The 23,773-nt window shown below is 38.9% G+C and overlaps 1 non-coding gene across 1 annotated transcript; it reads left to right on the top strand.

Moving 5' to 3' along the window:
• Window positions 1-15,394: 15,394 nt before the first annotated feature.
• Window positions 15,395-15,498, top strand: LOC112739736 (small nucleolar RNA R71). Its single transcript, XR_003170672.1, has one exon. It is a non-coding gene; the product is annotated as a small nucleolar RNA R71 (small nucleolar RNA).
• The last annotated feature ends 8,275 nt before the right edge of the window (window positions 15,499-23,773 follow it).

Here is a 23,773-nt window from a genome sequence, read left to right as displayed (position 1 = left end):
GATCTTAGTGAGTCTTAGCTCAGTGATCAGGCAAAGCACACCAAACTTAGAGGTTTGTTTGTCCTCAAGAAAAAGAAAGGACAGGAGATGAATAGAAGGTGAGCCAAATTTGAATGTTGAAGGAGAGGGGGAGGCCGAGTTTGAATTTATAAAGGAAGGGGTGGGTTTGAAAATTTTGAAAAAGATATGATAGAAGATATGATTTGTAAAAAGATAATTAGGATATGCAAAACATGAAATTTTAAATTTGAAAAGATAAGAGGGAGATTTGAAAGCTATAGATTTAATTTTGAAAAGATAATATGATAGTTTGAAAAAGATTTGAAAAGAATTTAAAAAGATAGATGAGTTTTGGAAAAGATTTGAAAAGAAGTTGAAGGAGAATGAAGAAATATTTTATTATTATTTTTTTTTGAATTTGAAAAATGATGATTTGTAACATGTTTATGCAAGAAATTATGGATGAAATCATGAAAATTTGAAAAAAAATATTTGGAAAACAAAAGTTCTTCCCCTCCACGATCCTGGCGTTAAACGCCCAACTTCTGCATGTTTTGGGTGTTTAACGCCCCTCTGTAGCCTCTTTTGGGCATTTAATGCCCAACTGTTGCTTTTGGCTGGCGTTAAATACCAGAATTCTTGTCACTGGGCATTTTTCTGAATGCCCAGGATGCTGCAAGTTTGGCGTTAAACGCCCAGAATGGTACCCAGCAAGCGCTTCTTTATTGTCTTTAGCTGGACCTTGCTGAGCTTTTTATCTAGCCTCAGCTTTGAGCATTCTTGCTCAACATTGCCTTCAAGATAATGTTTGATTCTCTGTCCATTAACAATGAACTTCTTATTAGAATCAATGTCTTGAAGCTCCACATAGCCATATGGTGACACACTTGTAATCACATATGGTCCCCTCCACCGGGATTTCAGTTTCCCGGGGAATAATCTGAGCCTAGAGTTAAATAGCAGAACTTTCTGTCCTGGTTCAAAGACTCTAGATGACAGCTTTCTGTCATGCCACCTTTTTGCTTTCTCTTTGTAGAGCTTAGCATTTTCGAAAGCAGTGAGTCTGAATTCCTCTAGCTCATTCAGCTGGAGCAATCTTTTTTCTCCAGCTAATTTGGCATCAAAGGTTAGGAATCTGGTTGCCCAGTTGGCCTTATGCTCCAGTTCCACGGGCAGATGATAGGCCTTACCATACACAAGCTGGTATGGAGAGGTCCCTATAGGAGTCTTGAATGCTGTATGCCCACAGGGCATCATCCAAGCTTCTTGCCCAATCCTTTCTACGGGTACTTACAGTCCGTTCTAGAATTCTTTTTAGTTCTCTATTAGAGACTTCAACTTGCCCATTTTTCTGTGGATGATATGGAGTTGCCACCTTGTGGCTAATTCCATATCGGGCCATAGCAGAGTAAAGCTGTTTGTTGCAGAAGTGAGTGCCCCATCACTGATTAGTGCTCTAGGGACACTAAACATGCTGAAGATATATTTCTAGAGGAACTTCAGCACTATCTTAGTATCATTGGTGGGTGTTGCAATGGCCTCTACCCATTTGGATACATAGTCGACTGCCACCAGAATATAAGTGTTTGAGTATGATGGTGGGAAAGGCCCCATGAAGTCAATACCCCATACGTCAAACAACTCAATCTCTAAGATCCCTTGCTGAGGCATGGCATAACTATGAGGCAGATTACCAGCTCTCTGGCAGCTGTCACAGTTACGCACAAACTCTCAGAAGTTTTTATAGAGAGTGGGCCAGTAGAAGCCACATTGGAGGACTTTTGTGGCTATTCGCTCACCTCCGAAATGTCCTCCATATTATGATCCATGACAATGCCATAGGATCTTCTGTGCTTCTTCTCTAGGCACACACCTACGGATTATTCTGTCTGCACATCTCTTAAAGAGATATGGTTCATCCCACAAGTAGTACTTTGCATCAGTAATTAATTTTTTCGTTTGTTGCCTGCTTTACTCCTTGGGTATGAATCTTGCAGCTTTATAGTTTGCAATGTCTGCAAACCATGGTGTTTCCTGAATGGAAAACAATTGCTCATCCGGAAAGGTTTCAGAGATCTCAATAGAGGAAAAGGACGTCCCTTCTACTGGCTCTATCTGGGACAGATGATCAGCCACTTGGTTCTCTGTCCCTTTTCTGTTTCTTATTTCTATATCAAACTCTTGCAGAAGCAACACCCATCTTATGAGCCTGGGTTTTGAATCCTGCTTTGTGAGTAGATATTTAAGAGCAGCATGGTCAGTGTACACAATCACTTTTGATCCTACTAAGTATGATCTAAACTTGTCAATGGCATAAACCACTGCAAGCAATTCTTTTTCTGTGGTTGTGTAATTTTTCTTGGCATCATTTAAAACACGGCTAGCATAATAAATGACATGCAGAAGCTTGTTATGCCTCTGTCCCAGTACTGCACCAATGGCATGGTCACTGGCATCACACATTAGTTCAAATGGTAATGTCCAGTCTACTGCAGAAATAACTGGTGCTGTAACCAGCTTAGCTTTTAGAATTTCAAACGCCTGCAGACACTCTGTGTCAAACATAAATGGCGTGTCAGCAGCTAGCAGGTTGCTCAGAGGTTTTGCAATTTTTGAAAAATCCTTTATAAACCTCCTATAGAATCCTGCATGCCCCAGAAAGCTTTTGATTGCCTTAACATTGGCAAGTGGTGGTAATTTTTCAATTACTTCCACTTTAGCTTGATCCACCTCTATTCCCTTGTTTGAAATTTTATGCCCAAGGACAATTTCTTCAGTCACCATAAAGTGACATTTTTTCCAGTTTAAAACTAGGTTAGTCTCTTGGCATCTTTTCAGAACAAGTGCTAAATGGTCAAGGCAGGAGCTGAATGAATCTCCAAATACTGAAAAGTCATCCATGAAGACTTCCAGAAATTTCTCTACCATATCAGAGAAGATAGAGAGCATGCACCTTTGAAAGGTTGCAGGTGCATTGCACAGACCAAAAGGCATCCTTCTGTAAGCAAACACTCCAAAAGGACATGTGAATGCTGTTTTCTCTTGGTCCTGAGGATCTACTGCAATTTGGTTATAACCTGAATAGCCATCCAAAAAGCAGTAGTATTCATGACCTGCTAGTCTTTCTAGCATCTGGTCTATAAATGGTAAAGGAAAGTGATCCTTCCTGGTGGCTGTATTGAGCCTTCTGTAATCTATACACATACGCCACCCTGTAACTGTTCTTGTAGGAACCAGTTCATTTTTTTCATTATGAACCACTGTCATGCCTCCCTTCTTGGGGACAACATGGATAGGGCTCACCCAGGGGCTATTAGAAATGGGATAAATAATCCCAGCCTCCAGTAATTTGGTGACCTCTTTCTGCACCACCTCCTTCATGGATGGATTTAGCCACCTCTGTGGTTAAACCACTGGCTTAGCATCGTCCTCCAATAGGATCTTGTGCATGCATCTTGCTGGGCTGATGCCCTTAAGATCACTTATGGACCACCCAAGAGCTGCCTTGTGTGTCCTTAGCACTTGAAGTAGTGCTTTCTCTTCCGGTGGATTTAAGACAGAGCTTATGATCACCGGAAAAGTGTCACCTTCTCCCAGAAATGCGTATTTTAGGGATGATGGTAGTGGTTTGAGCTCGGGTTTAGGAGGTTTCTCCTCTTCCTGAGGAAATTTCAGAGGCTCTTTTATTTCCTCTGATTCCTCTAGATCAGGCTGGACATCTTTAAAGATATCTTCTAGCTTTGATTCGAGACTCTTAGCCATGTTGATCTCCTCTACCAAGGAGTCAATAATATCAACATGCATGCAGTCTTTTGATGTGTCTGGATGCTTCATTGCCTCAACAGCATTTAGCTTGAACTCGTTCTCATTGACTCTTAAGGTCACCTCCCCTTTTTGGACATCAATGAGGGTTCGTCCAGTTGCTAGGAAGGGTCTTCCTAGAATGAGAGTTGCACTTTTGTGCTCCTCCATTTCCAGCACTACAAAGTCAGTGGAAAAGGCAAATGGCCCAACTTTGACAATCATGTCCTCAATTATGCCTGATGGATATTTAATGGAGCCATCAGCAAGTTGAAGACATATCCGGGTTGGTTTGACCTCTTCAGCTAAGCCAAGCTTTCTGATAGTGGATGCAGGGATTAGATTGATACTTGCCCCAAGGTCACATAGAGCTGTCTTGGTACAAGTACCCTCTAATGTGCATGGTATCATAAAGCTTCCGGGATCCTTAAGCTTCTCTGGTAAGCTTGTTAGGATGACTGCACTGCATTTTTCAGTGAGAAAAACTTTTTCTGTTTCTCTCCAATCCTTCTTATGACTTAAGATCTCTTTCATGAACTTAACATAAGAGGGTATTTGCTCAAGTGCCTCTGCAAACGGAATCTTTATTTCAAGAGTCCTGAGATAGTCTGCAAAGCGGGCAAATTATTTATCCTGTTCTGCTTGGCGGTGTTTCTGAGGATAAGGTATTTTGGCTTTATATTCTTCAACCTTAGTTACTACAGGTTTATTTCCTACAGAGACAGGTTAAGAAGCCTTCTTGAGGGAGTTAGTATCAGCACTTGCAGGTGTCTGATCCTTCACTGGCATTTGAACGCCAGATCTGGACATGGATTGGGCGTTTAACGCCAGATTCCTACACTTTTCTGGCGTCTAAACGCCAGAACTAGACGTGGATTTGGAGTCTAACGCCAGTTTTTCACCTGTTTCTGGCGTTTGATCACCAGACCTATTCCTCTCTGGGCTCTTACTGTCCTCAGAGGGATTTTGGGTAGCAAGTTGCTCCTCCTCTGTCAGCTGTTCTTTTCTTGGCTTTCTGCTGCTTTGAGTTGAAGTGTTTAGCATTTTTCCACTTTTTAATTGAACTGCTTGGCACTCCTCTGTTATCTGTTTTGATAACTGCTATTTTGTCTGATTCAATTATGATTCCATATCCCTGTTAGCATTTCTGGTCTCTTGTAGCATCTCCTTAAATTCTACTAGCTGCCTTGTTATATAAGATAGTTGCTGATTGAGTTCAGCAACTTGTTCCTGAGGACTAAAGTCAGTTGACACTTCCTTAGCTTCTTCTTTCATGGAGGACTCATTACTTATGTACAGATGCTAATTTTTAGCAACTATATCAATAAGCTCTTGAGCCTCTTCAACAGTCTTTCTCATGTGTATAGATCCACCAGCTGAGTGGTCTAGAGATATCTGAGCTTTTTCTGTAAACCCGTAGTAGAAGATGTCTAACTGCACCCACTCTGAAAATATTTCAGAGGGGCATTTCCTTAGCATCCCTCTGTACCTCTCCCAGGCGTTATAAAGGGATTCATCATCCTCTTGTTTAAAGCCTTGGATGTCCAGCTTTAGCTGTGTCATCCTTTTTGGAGGGAAATATTGATTCAGGAATTTGTCTGATAACTTTTTCCATGTTCTTATGCTTGCTGTAGGTTGGTTATTTAACCACCCCTTAGCTTGATCTTTTACATCAAATGGAAACAGTAATAATCTATAGACATCCTGATCTACTTTCTTGTCACGTACTGTGTCAGCAATTTGTAAGAACTGTGCCAGAAACTTAGTAGGTTCTTCCTGTGGAAGACCGAAATACTGGCAATTTTGCTGCACCATGACAATGAGCTGAGGATTTAGCTCAAAACTGCTTGCTTTGATGGGAGGTATACAGATACTACTCCCATATGCAGCAGTAATGGGGTTAGCATATGACCCCAGAGTCCTTTTGGACTGTTCATTTTCACTTATGTCTATGTTGGAGTAAGGGAGATGATGTGGATAAAAATTTTATTTTATTTTATATATATACTTTTTTGAAATTAAAATAAATAAAAAAAATAAAATAGATGAAAAATGGGTGAATATTTTCGAAAAATGGAGAGAGAGAAAGTGGTTAGTAAGTTTTGAAAAAGATATGATTTCAAAATTTTAAATGTTGAAACTTCCTCAAAACTTAAAATTTTTAAATCACAATAATAGAGTAAGAGTAGGTTTTCGAAAATTATGAGCAATTAAAGGAAAGGATATATATTTTTTTGAATTTTAAATTTTATGAGGAAAGAGAAAAACCACAAAATGACACCAAACTTAGAATTTTTAGATCAGGACAACGAAAACAAGCAGGAAAACTTTGAATATCACAATGAACACCAAAAACAACTTTTTTTTTGAAAAATTTTTAAGAACACTAAAACACAAAGGACACCAAACTTAAAAATTTTTATACTCTGAACCAAAAAAAAAAGAAAAATTTTTCCTAATCTAAGCAACAAAATAGACCGTCAGTTGTCCAAACTCGAACAATCCCCGGCAACGGCACCAAAAACTTGGTGCACGAAATCACAATCACACTTTTGCAATTCCGCACAACTAACTAGCAAGTGCACTGGGTCTTCCAAGTAATACCTTACGTGAGTAAGGGTCGATCCCACGGAGATTGTCGGCTTGAAGCAAGCTATGGTTATTTTCTAATTCTTAGTCAGGAAATCAATGATAAGAGTGATTATATTTATGAAGAGTAAATAGCATAAATTAAATAATACTTGTTATGCAGTAATAGAGAACAGATTGAGGATTTGGAGATGCTCTGTCTTTCGAATCTCTGCTTTCCTACTGTCTTCTTCTTCACGCACGCAAGGCTCCTTCCATGGCAAGCTGTAGGTTGGTGGATTACCATTGTCAATGGCTACCAACCGTCCTCTTAGTGAAAATGGTCCAAATGCGCTGTCACCGCACGGCTAATCATCTGTCGGTTCTCACTCATGTTGGAATAGGATCCATTGATCCTTTTGCGTCTGTCACTACGCCCAGCACTCGTGAGTTTGAAGCTCGTCACAGTCATCCCATCCCAGATCCTACTCGGAATACCACAGACAAAGTTTAGACTTTCTGGATCTCAGGAATGGCCTCTAATAATCCTAGCCTATACCACGAAGACTCTTATCATGAACCAAGAGGCTAAGAGATACACACTCAATCTAAGGTAGAATGGAAGTGGTTGTCAGGCACGCGTTCATAGGTTGAGAATGGTGATGAGTGTCACAGATCATCACATTCATCACGGTAAAGTACAAGCGAGTATCTTAGAACAAAAACAAGCGTGATTGAATAGAAAACAGAAGTAATTGCATTAATTCATCGAGACACAGCAGAGCTCCTCACCCCCAACCATGGGGTTTAGAGACTCATGCCGTCAGAAATACAATATGAAACGTGTAAAATGTCATGAGATATGATGCGCATAAACTAGTTATGCTACGATTTAGGAAATTGCACGATCGGCAAAATTCCTTCCGGCAAGTGCACCGGTTATCGTCAAGTAAAAACTCACAATAGAGTGAGGTCGAATCCCACAAGGATTGGTTGAGTGAGCAATTCGGATTAGAAGTGTGTTCTAGTTGAGCGGAATCAAGATTGAGATGAGAATTGCGGAATGTAAAATTGGCGGGAAAAGTAAATGACAAGAAATTGAAATGGCGGAATCTTAAATTGCTGAAATTAAAAGGGAATGGGGGTGATTGCATGAATTGAGTTGCAGAATGTAAAGAGAAGATGGAAATCAAAATTGGGGGATTCATTGGGTTATAGGAGATATTGAGATCTCCGAATCAAAACATGTTTATCTCTTCCTCAAGCCATGCGTTCATTGAATTTTGCTTGGCAATCTTATATGATTGGATCCCAATCCCTTGGTTCACCAATTCTCTCTAAAAATGAACAAATTCCCAATCCCTTGGTTTAAATGTTCATAAGAAGAGATGATGCTCGATCACTGATTATACCACACAGTTTCATGAACCACAATTTGGTAGGATTACATGTCACAATATCCATCCAAACCCCAATCCAATTCACTGTGAGAAAGCTTCTCTAGCATGAATCCTCCATTCCTTTCCCAAGGTTCCGAAGGATTCCAATTATGGGTAGTTTCTTTCCCAAGACAACTACCCAATGGAATTAGATCGAGAAGCTTTCTAACAAAATTCAAGAGAAAAGATTGAAGAAGAAGATAAACTATTATTGATTCATTGAATTACAATAGAGCTCCCTAACCCAATGAAAGGGGGTTTAGTGAGTCATAGCTCTGAATTCAATTACAAAGATATGAAAACTAGCTAAAAGTGAAGGTCCAAGTCCTTTCTAACTTAAATTCTATCCTATTTATACACTTTCTATATTGAGCTTCTGTTGTGTTTCTTGGGCTTTGAGGCCTCTCCCTGCTTTCCTTTTGCCTTGGGTTTATGATCCATAATCTTGATGAGGCTGCTGATCCAAATTCTGTAACATTCATTGAGCCAACTTAGTGATAATCAAATAATGGCACCTGACTCAATAAATTGAAATTTCAGACTCATCAATCCTTCAGGCCCAATCCCATAAACCATGATATTCAATTGGGTTTCATATCAGAATAAGTTTAAGTTAATGTTTGTGCTCAAATACTAACTTAAACCACAATATTTTTGGTCCAGAAACCTTTTCCAAGAGTGGCGTTTAAGCAGTTTAAGCTTAAACTGCAGCTTAAACGCCAGACACTTCCAGTGAGGCCTTTTGTAGAAGCACGTTTAAGCTTCAGTTTAAGGTTAAACTGAAGCTTAAACGTGGAAATGGAAGAAGGCAGCCCTGGAGAGTCATGTAGTCGAACACGTTTAAGCTTCAGTTTAAGGTTAAACTGAAGCTTAAACGTGGAGATAGGAAGGGCAGCCCTGGAGGTCGAACACGTTTAACCTCCAGTTTAAGGTTAAACTGGAGGTTAAACGTGGAAATGGAAGGAGGCATCTTGGAGGTCGAACACGTTTAACCTCCAGTTTAAGGTTAAACTGGAGGTTAAACGTGGAAGCTTAGAAGGGTAGCCCTGGAGGTGTCGAACACGTTTAAGCTCCAGTTTGAGGTCAAACTGGAGCTTAAACGTGGAAATGGAGAGAGCAACCTTGGAGGAGAAAACTTGGTCGAACACGTTTAAGCTCCAGTTTGAGGTCAAACTGGAGCTTAAACGTGGAAATGGCTCCCTGGTGCTTTTCCCATTCTGGCGTTTAACCTCCAGTTTAAGGTTAAACTGGAGGTTAAACGTGGAACTCCTTCCTGAGTGGCATTATCATTCTGGCGTTTAACCTCCAGTTTAAGGTTAAACTGGAGGTTAAACGTGTAATGCTTCTTTGGTGAGACTTTCATTCTGGCGTTTAACCTCCAGTTTAAGGTTAAACTGGAGGTTAAACTTCAATTTCAGCATTTCTTAGCCTTCATGATTCTGGTGTTTAAGCTCCAGTTTAGGCTTAGACTGGAACTTAAACTCCACATGTGATATTCAAGCTTCCTTTATTGACTTTGTTGCTTCCTTGCCTAGCCTCTTCTTCCCTGAAATCATCCAAACAATTGCATCAAAGTCTTGCAAAATTTCATGAGAAATCTTCCATTCATAGCATTCAAGTAATATAACTAAAACTCATGGAATTTGCATCAAAATCATATTGTTTGGATGGTTCATTGCTTTGTTATTCTTTTAACTATTCTTGGTTACTTTAAGCTCAAGAAAATGCATAAAACCACTAAAACTAACAGAAAAATACTAGTGAAACTAGCCTAAGATGCCTTGGCATCACAACACCAAACTTAATACTTGCTTGTCCCTAAGCAAGTCCTGAGTTATTTGAGAAGAAAGTATGAAACAGAAAGCAATTATATTGGCTATATTAGCAAGCATTTGAAGTTCATCAGAAGGGTTTTATGCAGAAAGTTGCAGCATCACTTTTTCATTCTTATCAGGTAAGATTATCACTTTTTCATTGCATCCATCAAACACTGCTATGGCCTCTTGTTATTCTTATGTCCTTGGCACTTTTCTCTTCTTTGTTTTTCTTTTCTTTTTCTTAGAGCTTCTTTTGCTCCTTGTTTGCTTAGTGTCATGTGTTGCACAAGCTTTTGGCATTTTCTTTTTCTTATCAGTGCACTACACATATCCACTTTAGGCATTTTAGTTCACATTTCTTCTTGAGACATTGGTGCCCAGCACCTCTTTGTGTGACTAAATCTTTTGTATTTAGGTTGCTCTTGATAATGGACTTTTGGTTGATAATCCCGGGTTAGTTAACCCAAGTTACCAAGTGTTGAAACACTCCTCAGAACCTATTCATCCAAGCATATCCTTAATACATAAACACCACAGGCATTTGTCTCAGAAGTTCAAACCATTGGTACCTAGCTTATTTTCTCAATTTTTTTGCTTTTTGGTTGCCCTTTTTCAGTGGCTTTTTCTTCTTCTTTTTCTTTCTTTTTCATGGCCAAAGACATTTATTCATCAAGATCCATAGACAGTTTTCAATTTCTACACAAAGAATGATAATTCTACACTCTAATTCCAGTGATCTGACTAAACAATCAAGCATGCATACCACCACTTAATTCTACTTGATTTGTCACTAATTTAGCCAAGTTACTTTTGTTCAAACTTTTCTTTTATTTTTTTTGGAAACAGAACAAGCATGGCAAGCACTCGTTTAAGAAGGTGAAGTTATATCCAAACATCTAGGCATTCACTTTATTCAAAGCAATAAACAGACACTCATACTAAAAAAAAACTCCACATAACACTTAAATGACTTATGATGAAAGAAAGCTCATAAAGACAATCCACCAATGATCATTTGATTATTAAGGAACGAGACCACCTCTTATTTATTGCTTGGTTCTTCTTAATTCTTGGGATCCTGCTTCTTCTTGCTTCCTGCCTCTTTTTGACCACTTGTGCTTCCTTTGTCTTTTCTTATGAGCTTTTTCCAGAATCCAGCCTTTTTCATCGTTTCTTCCACTCCTTTTTCAAGGATCATTGCCTTGTTTATTTCTCCTTCTTTCCTTCCTTTGAAATACTCATCAAAAGCTGGGAATGCTGGGTCCATCTTGTGTAGATGTTCCCCTATGTAGTTAAGCTTGATTTGCGAACTGATGTTGTAATCAGCTTGGACTGAGTATCTTGCATTCTGTAAAGTGGTGGCTTCCTTGATTGCCAAGACATTGGCATCTTGGTGTTGGCATATGTGGCTGAAGGATTCCTGTAAGTGTAAATTCTGTTCCCTTTGCAGATCGAAGAATCTTGATTCAAAGTTCCTTTGCATATCCATCATTTTTAGGTGAAAGTCCTCTTGTCTCTCCTGAGACCTCATGTATTGTTGAGACATTCCTTCCATGATTTCCTGCATTCTGCTCATATCCATGGGGTCTCTGGGAATTCGTTGTCTTCTTTCTGGAATTGCTTGCTCTTCTTGCTCTTCTTCTCTGTCTTCTCCTTCCTGTCTTTCTTGTTCTGCTTCTTGCTCGGCTTCCACTTGTTGCCCTTCTTCATTTCTTCTTCTTGTATGTCTTGGAGGAGTTGGGCCAAGAGTCATTCTGTACGCAGTTATGGCCAATCCAGGATATAGCCAATTAGGTCTTTCATCCTCAAGTGGTACTTGGGCATCGATGCATAGTCTAATGATAGTGCTAGGGAAGTGGAGCCAGGATTCAGGGTCACTTTTCTCACTAAACTCTTGTATCTGTTCAGCAATGAGTTTATGAACTTTGATCTCCCCTCCCACCATAATGCAATGTAGCAAGATGGCTCTTTTAGGGACTATTTCTGAAGAGTTTGCAGTGGGTAGGATGGATCTCCTAACTATTGCATACCACCCTTTAGCTTCAGGTGTTAGGTCTCCCTTTCTCAAGACTCTTGGAGCCCCTCTTGTTTTTCTCACCCATTCAGCTCTGATGGCAAAAAGGTCTTCAGCAATAGTTGCATAGTCAGGTTCTCCTATCATCCTTTCTTCATAACTTGCTTGGCTGAAATGTATGTTTTTCAGGCCAAGGGTTTTCATGATTGCTTTGGGACTGAAGTCAACTTCCACCCCTCTCACATAGCTTTTGTATGTGGGTTTCTTGGTTGGATCCTCCCTTACTGCATTTGCATAAAACTCTTTCACCAAGTTGATGTTGATTTTAGTGATTGGCTTAGTCAGGAGCTCCCACTTCCTCTTTTTGATCTTTTCCCAAACACCTGGGAACTCATCCTTTTCAAGGTCAAAGGGAACCTCAGCTAGTACCGTTTTAGGTCTCATCCATTCGGCTTGAATCTCATGGAAAACTGATCTGTATCTCCATGCATCGAATTCCCTATTTTCCTCCATTGGCTGCTTGTCTTTTCTCCTTTTGTGGCTAGATGAAGCTGCCATTGGTTCTTTAGTTTTGGTAAGTGACAAGCTAAAGTTGACAAGGTGAAGCAAGAAGTGTTGTTGGAAGTGTGGGGAGGTTGTTTTCGGCAAGAGATAGTTTATGCTATGATGAAGGAAATGTGCATGAAGGAGATTTGGTGGTGTTGAACTTGTTCCCCAAGTGGTTCTTTATAGTGCCCGTAAGTGCAAAATGGACGGCTAGGGTGATTTGTGCAGGGTGGCTTGATGGTAAATATATGAATTAGGGAGAAGGACGAATTGCTTTTCATTTTCTTGGAAGTATTCTGGGTGCATTAGGTTGTACATGTAGCTATCTTTTCTTGCAGAACTTCCTTTTCCCATGTGTTAGTTTCAAAGACTTGTGAATTTTCTTTTTGACCAAGCATCGTACCTCCCTTTGTCTTTTTCCTCCATTTTTGTCTTTTCTTTTGTACCTGCACAAACAAACAAGTTTGCTATCATTTTTCGGTCCATGTGAATTATGAATAGTACTTGCACATGTAAATCAATGATTGTCTTTATGAGCTTATAGCCGTGACTTCTACATGTATGCACACTTATTATTTGGACACCAAACTTAGTGTTTGGTCAAGTCTCCTGATGACATGAAATCCATATTGGTTGTCCTTAATGAATGTGCTTAATTCTAATAAATCATAGTCACCTTGGCTCTTTGATTCTAAACAAATTTACTACCCTAAGTAATTGAAACCAAAGCATTAAAACATGCGAATGGTATACTTGTCATGAATTTCGAAATCCAGAGGAACTTCGTGCTTTTCATGAACCGTGTTCAAAGAGGAACACCAAACTTAATCTTTGGTTGTGCACTAAAAATTGAATGCATTTTGAATAAAATTTGGGGTGCCTTCAGGCACACCAAACTTAGAGGCAAATTGCATTTTACATGCAATGTTTAGTGCACTTTTTCAGCAGTTGTCCTGAGGATTCAAGTTCATGCATAAGAAACCATGCTTTATTAGATGCACAACAAAACAAAAAAAGTAAGGGTATTAAAACATGGGTTGCCTCCCATGAAGCGCTTCTTTCACGTCACTAGCTTGACGGTTGTCCCTTGTTAGGGTGGATTGTAGTGCTTGACGTCTTCTCCTCTCACTATGAAAACGTCCCCACTTGATTCATTCATGACCTCTAAATGTTCCATAGAAAGAACTTTCCTGATTGTGAACACTTGAGGGAGCTGGGAAGGAATGGTTTTGAGGCCAGGTGGGATTGGCAGATAATGACTTGATATCACGTTATCTCCCGGAGAAAAACCTTCAGTGGGAATTTTCTTGTTTCTCCACCCTCTTGGCAATCTCCCTATCACTCTTCCCTTTCTCTTGAGGATTTCTTCATTGACCCTTATGTCAGGAGGATCCTTCTGATCTGTTTCCACTGATTCTTGTGGCTTTAACTCTTGCAACTCTTGTTTGCCTTCCAAGGACTGTTTTAGAGTTTCAGCTGCTGGATTACTTTCCTCCAAACACAGATGGCTACTATCATCCTTAGGCTTTTCAGGTTCTGGTTCAGGCTCAGATGCAGGTTTGAAAACTTTGAAAATGAGCTGTTCATCATGTATTCTCAGAATTAGCTCTCTTTGTTCTACATCTATGAGCGCTCTAGTAGTGGCTAGAAATGGTCTGCCCAGAATGATAGGGTGTAAGTAGCTTTCCTCCATGTCCACAATGACAAAGTCTGTGGGGAAGTAATAATCCCCCACTTTCACCAGCACATTTTCAACTACCCCTTCAGCTTGCTTCTGAGTTTTGTCAGCCAGTTGTATGATTACATCAGTGGATCTCACCTCATTCAGTTGTAGCCTTTTCATAAGAGTTAGAGGCATCACATTTATGCTAGCTCCTAGATCACAGAATCCTCTGTCAATTTTTGTTTCCCCTATGATGCAAGGGATATGAAAACTTTCTGGGTCCGTTTTCTTAGAGAGTGTGTCCTTCTTGATGAGAGCACTGCATTCTTTGTTCATTGTTACCGTTTGTCCTCCCTTCAAAACTCTTTTCTTGCTTAACAATTCCTTTAAATACTTGATGTGTGTAGGCATTTGATGGAGAATCTCAAGAAAGGGAATATTGACATGGAGAGAGTTAAATGTCTCTAAAAACCTTGAATAGGTTTTCCCTTTTTCACCTCCTCCTAACCTCTGAGGAAATGGTGCTTTTGGTTGGTATATTTCCAGCATGCCTTTTTGCAGTTCCTTGGCTTGCTCAGTTCCACTTTCCTGCTTAACTTCTTCCACTCCTTCCTTCAAGATTTCTGGCTCCTGCTCTGAGGGCCTGATTCCTTCTTCTTCTGAAATTTCCTTCAATATGGTGATGGCCTTGCATTCTTCCCATCTCACTCTCTTTTGTTCCCCTTTAGGATTCTTTTCTGTGTCACTAGGGAACACTGCAGTTGATTTGACGGCCTGTTGAGATAGCTCTCCTACTTGAGACTCCATCCTCTTGAGTTTTTCACCATGGTTTCTTAAGGTAGCTCTCACATCATCCCTGAAGCTTTTCAATTCGGTTATGTCTTGACTCATGGTTGCCATCATTCCTTCTATCCGGTTTAATTGATCTTGAAATTGTTGGTTCGGATTAAGTTGGGTAGGTTGATTATTTTGGCCATGATATGATGGTTGGGGGTAAGTGTTTTGTGTGGCTTGGTATGATCTTTGGTTGGAGTTTTGGTATGTGGAATTGTTATGTTGGTTGTGGTTGTAAGGTTTGTGGTTTTGTGGTTGGGTTTGTTGGTTCCCCCACCCAAAGTTTGGGTGATTTTTCCATCCTGGGTTGTAAGTGTTGGAGTGTGGATCATATGATTGCCTTTGTTGGTTTCCCACATAGTTGGCCTCTTCCCAATCACCTCCTTCAATGCTTACTTCCTCTTGATCTTGTGTGTGTATTGCAGCCACTTGCTTTGTTTCTAATTGCCTGGTAAGCTCTGCTAGTTGCTTGGCAAACACCTTGTTTTGGGCTAGAATTGTATCAACATGGTTCAGCTCCATGACTCCCTTAGTGTTGTGCCTTTCTGATGCATAGTAGTACTCATTCTCAGCCACTGTCTCAATCACCTCAATGGCCTCTTCCACAGTCTTTTTCCTGTTCAATGAACCTCCTGATGAATGGTCTACAGCCTTCCTTGATTCATAAGAGAGTCCATCATAGAAAATATGCAATTGCACCCAATCATGGAATATGTCTGGTGGGCATTTCCTTGTCAAGTCCTTGAATCTCTCCCATGCCTCGTAGAGAGTTTCACCATCTTGTTGTCTAAAAGTCTGAACCTCAGATCGAAGCCTATTGACCTTTTGTGGGGGTAGAAACGTGCCAGAAACTTGCTTTCCACCTCATCCCATGTTGTTAGACTCCCCCTTGGGAATGATTCCAGCCACTTAGCTGCTTTGTCCCTAAGTGAAAATGGGAACAAAAGCAGTTTATATGCATCTTCCTGGACTCCATTGGACTTCACAGTGTCACAAATTCTCAGGAATTTTGTGAGATGTTGGTTTGGGTCTTCATTAGCACTTCCACCAAATGAACAATGATTCTCCACAAGTGATATTAGCTGTGGTTTGAGTTCAAAATTGTTGGCCTGAATGGGTGGTTTCTGGATGCTGCTACCACAATTCCCAGAGGTTGGGTTTATGTATGAACTAAGAACCCTCCTCTCAGGAATGGCATTGTTTCCATCAGCTCTCTCATGGTTGTGAACTTCTCTATCCATGTTGAGATCTAAAGCTTCCTCAAAATTGTCCTCAGATTCTCCTTCAGATTCCTCTTCTCCCACTACTCTCTTCCCTCTTGCTTCCCTTCTCAGTCTATGAAGGGTCCTCTCTGGTTCGGTATATGGAGGAGTTGATGTCTCTCCTCTCCTACCTGTCATACAAGAACACAGCACAGGCACAAACAAGTGAAATACTCTTGGTTAATGGAAGAGTATGGTTAGAGCAATTTAGGAATTAATTCAAACAGTTAGTGAGTCAGTGAGTTAGTTGCTTGAATTTAAAGGCATAAAGAAAGAAAGCATGTAACCGAGTGCAGAAATTAAAATTCAACAAGTAACTTGAACAGAATTAACAAAGCAAGAGAAATTGCTCAATCTAGTTAGCTTCCAATTGGAGAATTGTCAATCGAAAACCAATCCCCGGCAACGGCGCCATAAACTTGATCGAACACGTTTAAGCTCCAGTTTGAGGTCAAACTGGAGCTTAAACGTGGAAATGGCTCCCTGGTGCTTTTCCCATTCTGGCGTTTAACCTCCAGTTTAAGGTTAAACTGGAGGTTAAACGTGGAACTCCTTCCTGAGTGGCATTATCATTCTGGCGTTTAACCTCCAGTTTAAGGTTAAACTGGAGGTTAAACGTGTAATGCTTCTTTGGTGAGACTTTCATTCTGGCGTTTAACCTCCAGTTTAAGGTTAAACTGGAGGTTAAACTTCAATTTCAGCATTTCTTAGCCTTCATGATTCTGGTGTTTAAGCTCCAGTTTAGGCTTAGACTGGAACTTAAACTCCACATGTGATATTCAAGCTTCCTTTATTGACTTTGTTGCTTCCTTGCCTAGCCTCTTCTTCCCTGAAATCATCCAAACAATTGCATCAAAGTCTTGCAAAATTTCATGAGAAATCTTCCATTCATAGCATTCAAGTAATATAACTAAAACTCATGGAATTTGCATCAAAATCATATTGTTTGGATGGTTCATTGCTTTGTTATTCTTTTAACTATTCTTGGTTACTTTAAGCTCAAGAAAATGCATAAAACCACTAAAACTAACAGAAAAATACTAGTGAAACTAGCCTAAGATGCCTTGGCATCAAGATACATAGTAAGTCTCTAAAAGTAGTATTTATGCTAAACTAGTAGCTAGGGTTTACAGAAATTGAGTAAACTAAGATGGATAGTGTAGAAATCCACTTCTGGGGCCTACTTAGTGTGTGTTTGGGCTGAGCATTGAGCTTTACATGTATAGAGGCTTTTCTTGGAGTTAAATGCTAGGTTGCAGCTTGTTTGTGGCATTTAACTCTGGTTTGTAACCTATTTCTGGCGCTTAACTTCAGAATAGGGCAGGAAGTTGGCATTTAAACGCCAGTTTGCATCATCAAAACTCGGAAAAAGTATGGACTATTATATATTGATGGAAAGCCCTGGATGTCTACTTTCCAACACAATTGAGAGTGCGCTAATTGGGTTTCATTAGCTCGAAAAAATCCATTTTGCGTGAAGCAGGGTCAGAATCCAACAGCATCTACAGTCCTTTTTCAGCCTCTGAATCAGATTTTTGCTCAGATCCCTCAACTTCAGCTAGAAAATACCTGAAATCATAGAAAAATACACAAACTCATAGTAAAGTCTAGAAATGTGATTTTTGCATAAAAACTAATAAAACTATACTAAAAAGTAGCTAAATCTTACTAAAACTATATGAAAATACCCCCAAAAAGCGTATAAAATATCCGTTCATCAACAAGCAAGATTTAAGTTTGGTGTTGTGATGTCAGGACATCTTAGCTAGTTTCACAAGCCATTTTTAGTATATTTTTGGTTAGTTTCATGCATTTTCTTATGCAATAAGCAAGTATTTGGTTGAATATGCATTCATACCTTGATTCAAGAAAACATTGTGAATTCTAAACAATTTCATGAGAATAATGCAAGGATTAAATGATAAAATGAATGTTGAATCATCTCATGATTAAGAGCAAGACTTTGATACACTTTGTTTGATTGATTTCAGGTAAGAAGAAGCAGAGAAGAGCCATGTTAGTGCCACTAACGTGGCCATTAACGTGAAAGAGGGGACAGCTTGCAACGTTAGTGGTGAAACTTCACCACTAACATGTTCGAAGGCCAATTAAGCCCACGTTAGTAGCCCCGTCAGTGCCACTAACATGGGCACTAGCGTGGAAGAATGAAGAGCTTGCAATGTTAGTGGTCAAGTTAGCACCACTAACGTAAGGAATGGCCAAAGAAGCCCGCATTAGTGGCCACATTAGTGCCACTAACGTGGATAAGGGGGAGGTTGCAACATTAGTGGTGAAGTTATAACCACTAACGTGTTCAAAGCTGAGATTTGTCCACGTTAATAGCCACATTAATGCCACTATATGTGGGCCATTAACATGGATGAAAGGCTGCTTGGGACGTTAATGGTGAATTTAGCACCATTAACGTGACCAAGGGTTAGGAAAGGCTACGTTAGTGGCCACGTTAGTGCTACTAACGGTGGGGTTAATGTGACTCAAAGAAGTTGGGGACGTTAGTGACCAAGTTAGTGTCACTAACGCCTTCGAACCAGGAATTTGCACTTGACGTTAACCACAATAACGACTTGACTAACGTGAATGATACCCAACTCAAACTCTTCCAAGAAAGTTGAGCAAAGCCCACTGAGATTGTAACTGCTTTAACTGAGCTCAAAGGCCCACATCCAGAGACTTGCAAAGATAACTGAAGATCAGAGAAGTAGTATATATAGGGGTAGTTTTGAACTAGAGAGAGAGAGATTAGGACCTAGGGATCCAGGATTGTAAACACTCTGTATTTACTTTTCTCTATAATTCAGTTTTACCTTTAATGTATTTTATTTTTCCATCTTTCATTTCCAGAGCCATGAACAACTAAACCCACCTTCATTGAGTTAGGGAGCTCTATTGTAATTCAATGGATCAATTATAGTTCTTATTATTCTTCTTCTTTCCATTCTCTTTGATTTACATGAAAGCTTTCACTCTTCATCCAATTGAGCAATTGTCTCGGAAGAAAAATTGCTCATACTTGGATTTCCTCTGAACCTTGGAAGAGGAATGAGGAAATCTTGCTAGACATGCTTTCTCATGTTGGACAGGATTTGAGGTTGGATGGATATAGTGACATATAATCTTACCAATACTTTGATCTAGGAAACTATGTGGTATAATCAGTGATCACACTTCATCTCTTCCCGTGAGCAATTAGATCAAGGAATTGGGCAATTGTTCAAGCTTAGAGAGATTGAATTGCCAAGGAATTGGGATTCAATCACCTAGGATTGCCAAGAGATCAATGAGTTGCATGGATTGAGGAAGAGATGAGAATGAACTTGATCCGGGGAATACAATATCTCCTGAGCCCAATGATCCTCCCATTTCTTATCTCCCCATTCTCTATATTCTGCTATTTTACATTTATGCTCATCACCCCCATTCCCATTTAAGTTTCTGCAATTTACTTTCTGCACTTTACATTCTGCCATTTACTTTCCGTTATTTACATTTCCTGCAATTTACGTTTCCCGCCATTTTAATTTCTGCAAATCCCAATTTAAATCTATTTAGTTCAACTAGAACACTCCTTTGATTAAAGTTACTCAACCAATCAATCCCTGTGGGATTCGACCTCACTCTATTGTGCGTTTTTACTTGACGACAATTTGGTATACTTGTCGAAGGAAGTTTATAGCGATATAAATTTCCTAGCATCAGAGATGCAAATAATTAAGGCCCAATCTCAATTATACACATCATTAAAAGCCTTAATCACATCCCAAACATTGAAGACTCTAAAAGATTAGTTATTAATTCTTTATAAAAATATAACAGATTTGGTTGTTAGGATTTGATTTGAATTATTGTTTTGATTTGAATTTAAAGTAAGTAGTTAGTTACCTTATCTTTTTTTTCTAAAGGATAAGATTAGGATTAATTTTGAATTTAAATTCTAAAATTTAGAATATAAATAAGTGAACCTTGTTCACAAGAAAGGAACCACATCCATGAAGAGGATCCTCGGATCCAAATCTGATTTCGTTCCTCAGCTTAGTTTTCTTTTTATTTTCTTTCAATTTTCCATTGGTAACTAATCCTCTGAGAAAGGGTTAGGAGCCGTGTTTATGTTTTCTATGACTTATTAATCTAAGTTTATTTTATTTTGAAGTTTTACATTGATCTATTTCATGATTAAGTTATTCGTTCTTCATTTGGATTAGTGATATCGAAAGGTATGCTAATATCTTTTAAATTCTTTTATTATTTTGAAAAAATAATATTTGAATTAATCTTGAAAATTCTTTCACATGACTCTTTGAATTCGGCTAGGAATAATGGTTTAATTAGTCTGGGACACATACATAATTTTCAATCACTCTAATTTTGAATAAATGACATATAATTCAGATTAGAACAACTTTTAAAAATTGTGTTTTATTCTAAGATTTAACTGGACAGTAGTAGCTTGAATAAGTGACATATAATTTGATCTAAGGACTATTTTTAAATTTTATTAGAAACTACATCAGTTTTTGTGCTTAACCTCTTTAATTAATTAACTGACAACTAATTGATTAAAAAGAAACTAAGGAACCAAGGAATTAGTAATCAGTTACTAAAGATTTATTATGAAAAACCTTTGCATATTTCAAAATAAGTAAACAAGGTTTGATTTTTCTAAGAGCATAAATATCTCTGAAGTCCTTGACTCTCACCATCATTGTCTTATCTCAATCAACATTCAAGTCACTATTTCTCAAGCAGTCAAGATTCAAGCAAGATACAAGTTCTGCCCTCATCAATCCAGGTTATTTTGTTTTAATTAGGTATTTAATATGATATTTGCTTGCTCAGTCCTTTAATTCTCGTGGGAATGATCTCCACTCACTGTGGTATTACTTGAACGATCCAGTGCACTTGCCAGTATCCGTGAGCTTTAATTTTTGCTCATCAAGTTTTTGGTGCTATTGTTGGAGATTAATTAAGATTGACAACATACGTCCAGTTAAATCCTAACTTAGATCTTGTTTTCTTTAATTTCACATTTATTTTCTTTCTCTTTTTTTCTCTTTTAAATTTCTTTTTATGTTCTTTAGTTTTTTATCTTGTTTAAATTCCTTTTTTCTCTTCTTTATTCCACGAGGTGCGTTTGCTCTTTTCTTTGTTTTTATATCCAAGGGAATAATGGAGCCAGATGCTATGGAAAAATTCTAGAACAATGAATGCATGATCCATCAACTTTCCTTCATCACAAAACAAGTGGAACAAACACAATGAATTACCCAAATTTTGAATGGGAGAGTCAAGAACAAGGATACTTCAATGTGCCAAACAAGAAATTAAATTTTAATGTTGAAGATCAAATTCCTCAAGAACCATCACCTCTTGAACGTACCTTGGAAAAAATGGATCAAATCATGGCTAAGATGTCTCTATATGTTACTAAGATGTCTCAATAAGCTCTTGAGAGTAAGATAGAAAAATTGTCTCAATCCACTGCCCAGTTTATTCAACAAACGCAAGATTTCATGCAAGAAACAAGAACAAACTTCAAAAACTAAGAAATCTCCATCAGAAATTTAGAGATGCAAGTGGATCATGCTGCCAAGCAACTAACAAAAAGGAAAAATCTTACGAAAGAATGTGAGGCAATTCATATAAAAGGTCCATATCTCTGTAATTCAAAAAAAACTGTAGAGAGCAATTTGGCTAATCCATTGAGTCAAGAGATGCCCAATAAAAAGGATGTAATCAATTTGCCACAACAATTCAAGAAGAAAGAACAAAAGTGGCCAGTACACACTTGTCCAATGGAGAGGATACTCTCAAAAAATACTAAAGGAATAGGCCCCACTGATTCTCCCGAAAACTATCTCTCAACAATTTTCTACCGGCAAGTGCACCGGATTGTCGTCAAGTAAAAACTCACTGTAGAGTGAGGTCAAATCCCACAGGATTGGTTGGTTGATCAATGATAAGTGGAGAATTGTTCTAGTTGAGCTAAATCGAAAATGAAATTGGGATTGTAGAAAGTAAAATTGGCGGGAAACTTAAATTACAAGAAATTAAAGGAACAGAAATTAAATTACAGAATATAAAGAACAGAAGCTTAAATTGCAAGAAATTAAATGGGAATGGGGGTTTAGCATGAAATTAAAGAAGCAGAATATAAAAGAATGGGTAGATCAGAGATGGAAAAGCTCATTGGAGTCAGGAGATGTTATAATTCTCCGGATCAAATTCATTTTCGTCTTTTCCTCCATCAATGCATTCATTGATCTCCTTGGCAATCTTAGGTGATTAGATCCCAATTCCTTGGCAATCTAATCTCTCTTAGCATGAACAATTGCCCAATTCCTTGATTTAAGTGCTCATGGGAAGAGATGAAGTTTGGTCACTGATTATACCACACAAATTCATAGATCAAAGTATTGGTAGGATTACATGTCACTATATCCATCCGAACCCCAATCTAATCCAATGTTAGAAAGCATTTCTAGCATGATCTCCTCATTCCACTTCTAAGATTTAGAGGAGATCCAATTATGAATAGCTTCTTTCCCAAGACAACTATCCAATTGGATGAAGAACGAAAGCTTTCTAGTAAAATCAAGAGAAAAGAAAGAAGAAGAAGAATAAAAACTAATATTGATCCATTGAATTACACAGAGCTCCCTAACCCAATGAAATGGGTTTAATTGTTCATAGCTCTCAAAATGGAAAATGGAATTGAAAGATACATTGCAGAATTAAAAGAATTGCAGAAAATTAAAACTAGCAGAGTGTCTGTATCTCTCTGCGCCGCTAAAATTTCCTTCTAACTTCAATTCTCAGCCACTTATACACTTTCTTCCCTTGATCTTCAATATCTGAATTGGGCTTTTGGCTTTGATTGAATTGGGTTGAAGTTGCTCCAATTGATTTCCCTTGCTGTTGAAAAGAGATCTGTTTGAATTGTCAAATTCTGCTGCTCACGTTGGAGTCCACGTTTGATGGCCAACGTTGACTCAAACGCCTCTCTTAAAAATCAGTTCTGCTTACTGTCATTGGTGTTTGGCTCAACGATGATGTGCCAACGTTCTTCTACCCACGCGTATGCGTGTCTTGCACGTTTGCGCCCTTGGGGTCAGAATATGCATCCACGCGTGCGCGTACGCTACGCGTGCGCGTGGATGCAAAAATCCCACTTCCAGTTTTAAAAGCCTTCAGAAGAACTTTGGCCTCAGCGTTGGACTGGCAATGTTCCCTCCAACGTTGGCCTATCCACACGTGCGCGTGATGTACGCATGCGCGTGATGTATGCGTGTGCGTCGTTGCGCTTTTTCAAGTTCAGAATTTGAGATCAAAATCGCGCACGTTGGCCACCAACGTTTGAGGCAGCATTTGGGGTCCAATGTTATGGGTTGTCAGAATTTCTAATCCACGCGTGAGCGTATAGCACGCGTGCTCGTCGCTACAAATTTTCAAAATCTCCAGAAAGCACATTTTATCACAACGTAAGCCAACGTTCCCTCTAACGTGGGCACCAGCAAATTATGCAGAATCTTGCTCTGCTTCCTTCTCAACATTTGAGGCAATGTTGGTGGTCCAACTTGGCCACCAACGTTGCTTTTTGTTCATACTTTCCATGTTCCTTCTTCAACTTCCTCCCATGCTTTCCTTCACCTATCATCAACCAATACATGCATCAAAGCCTTGCTAAAATCATGAGAATTCTCATCATTCTTAGCACACAAGTAATTATAGCATAATTCTCATGAAATTGCATCAAATTAACCATGCTTAGATGAATCTAGGCATACATGAATTTCTAACCTAATTGCTTACTT

This window comes from Arachis hypogaea, chromosome 13 (assembly GCF_003086295.3).
Source record: "Arachis hypogaea cultivar Tifrunner chromosome 13, arahy.Tifrunner.gnm2.J5K5, whole genome shotgun sequence".
In the NCBI taxonomy this organism is placed as follows: domain Eukaryota; kingdom Viridiplantae; phylum Streptophyta; class Magnoliopsida; order Fabales; family Fabaceae; genus Arachis; species Arachis hypogaea.
This window is presented reverse-complemented; position numbering and strand designations above follow the sequence as displayed.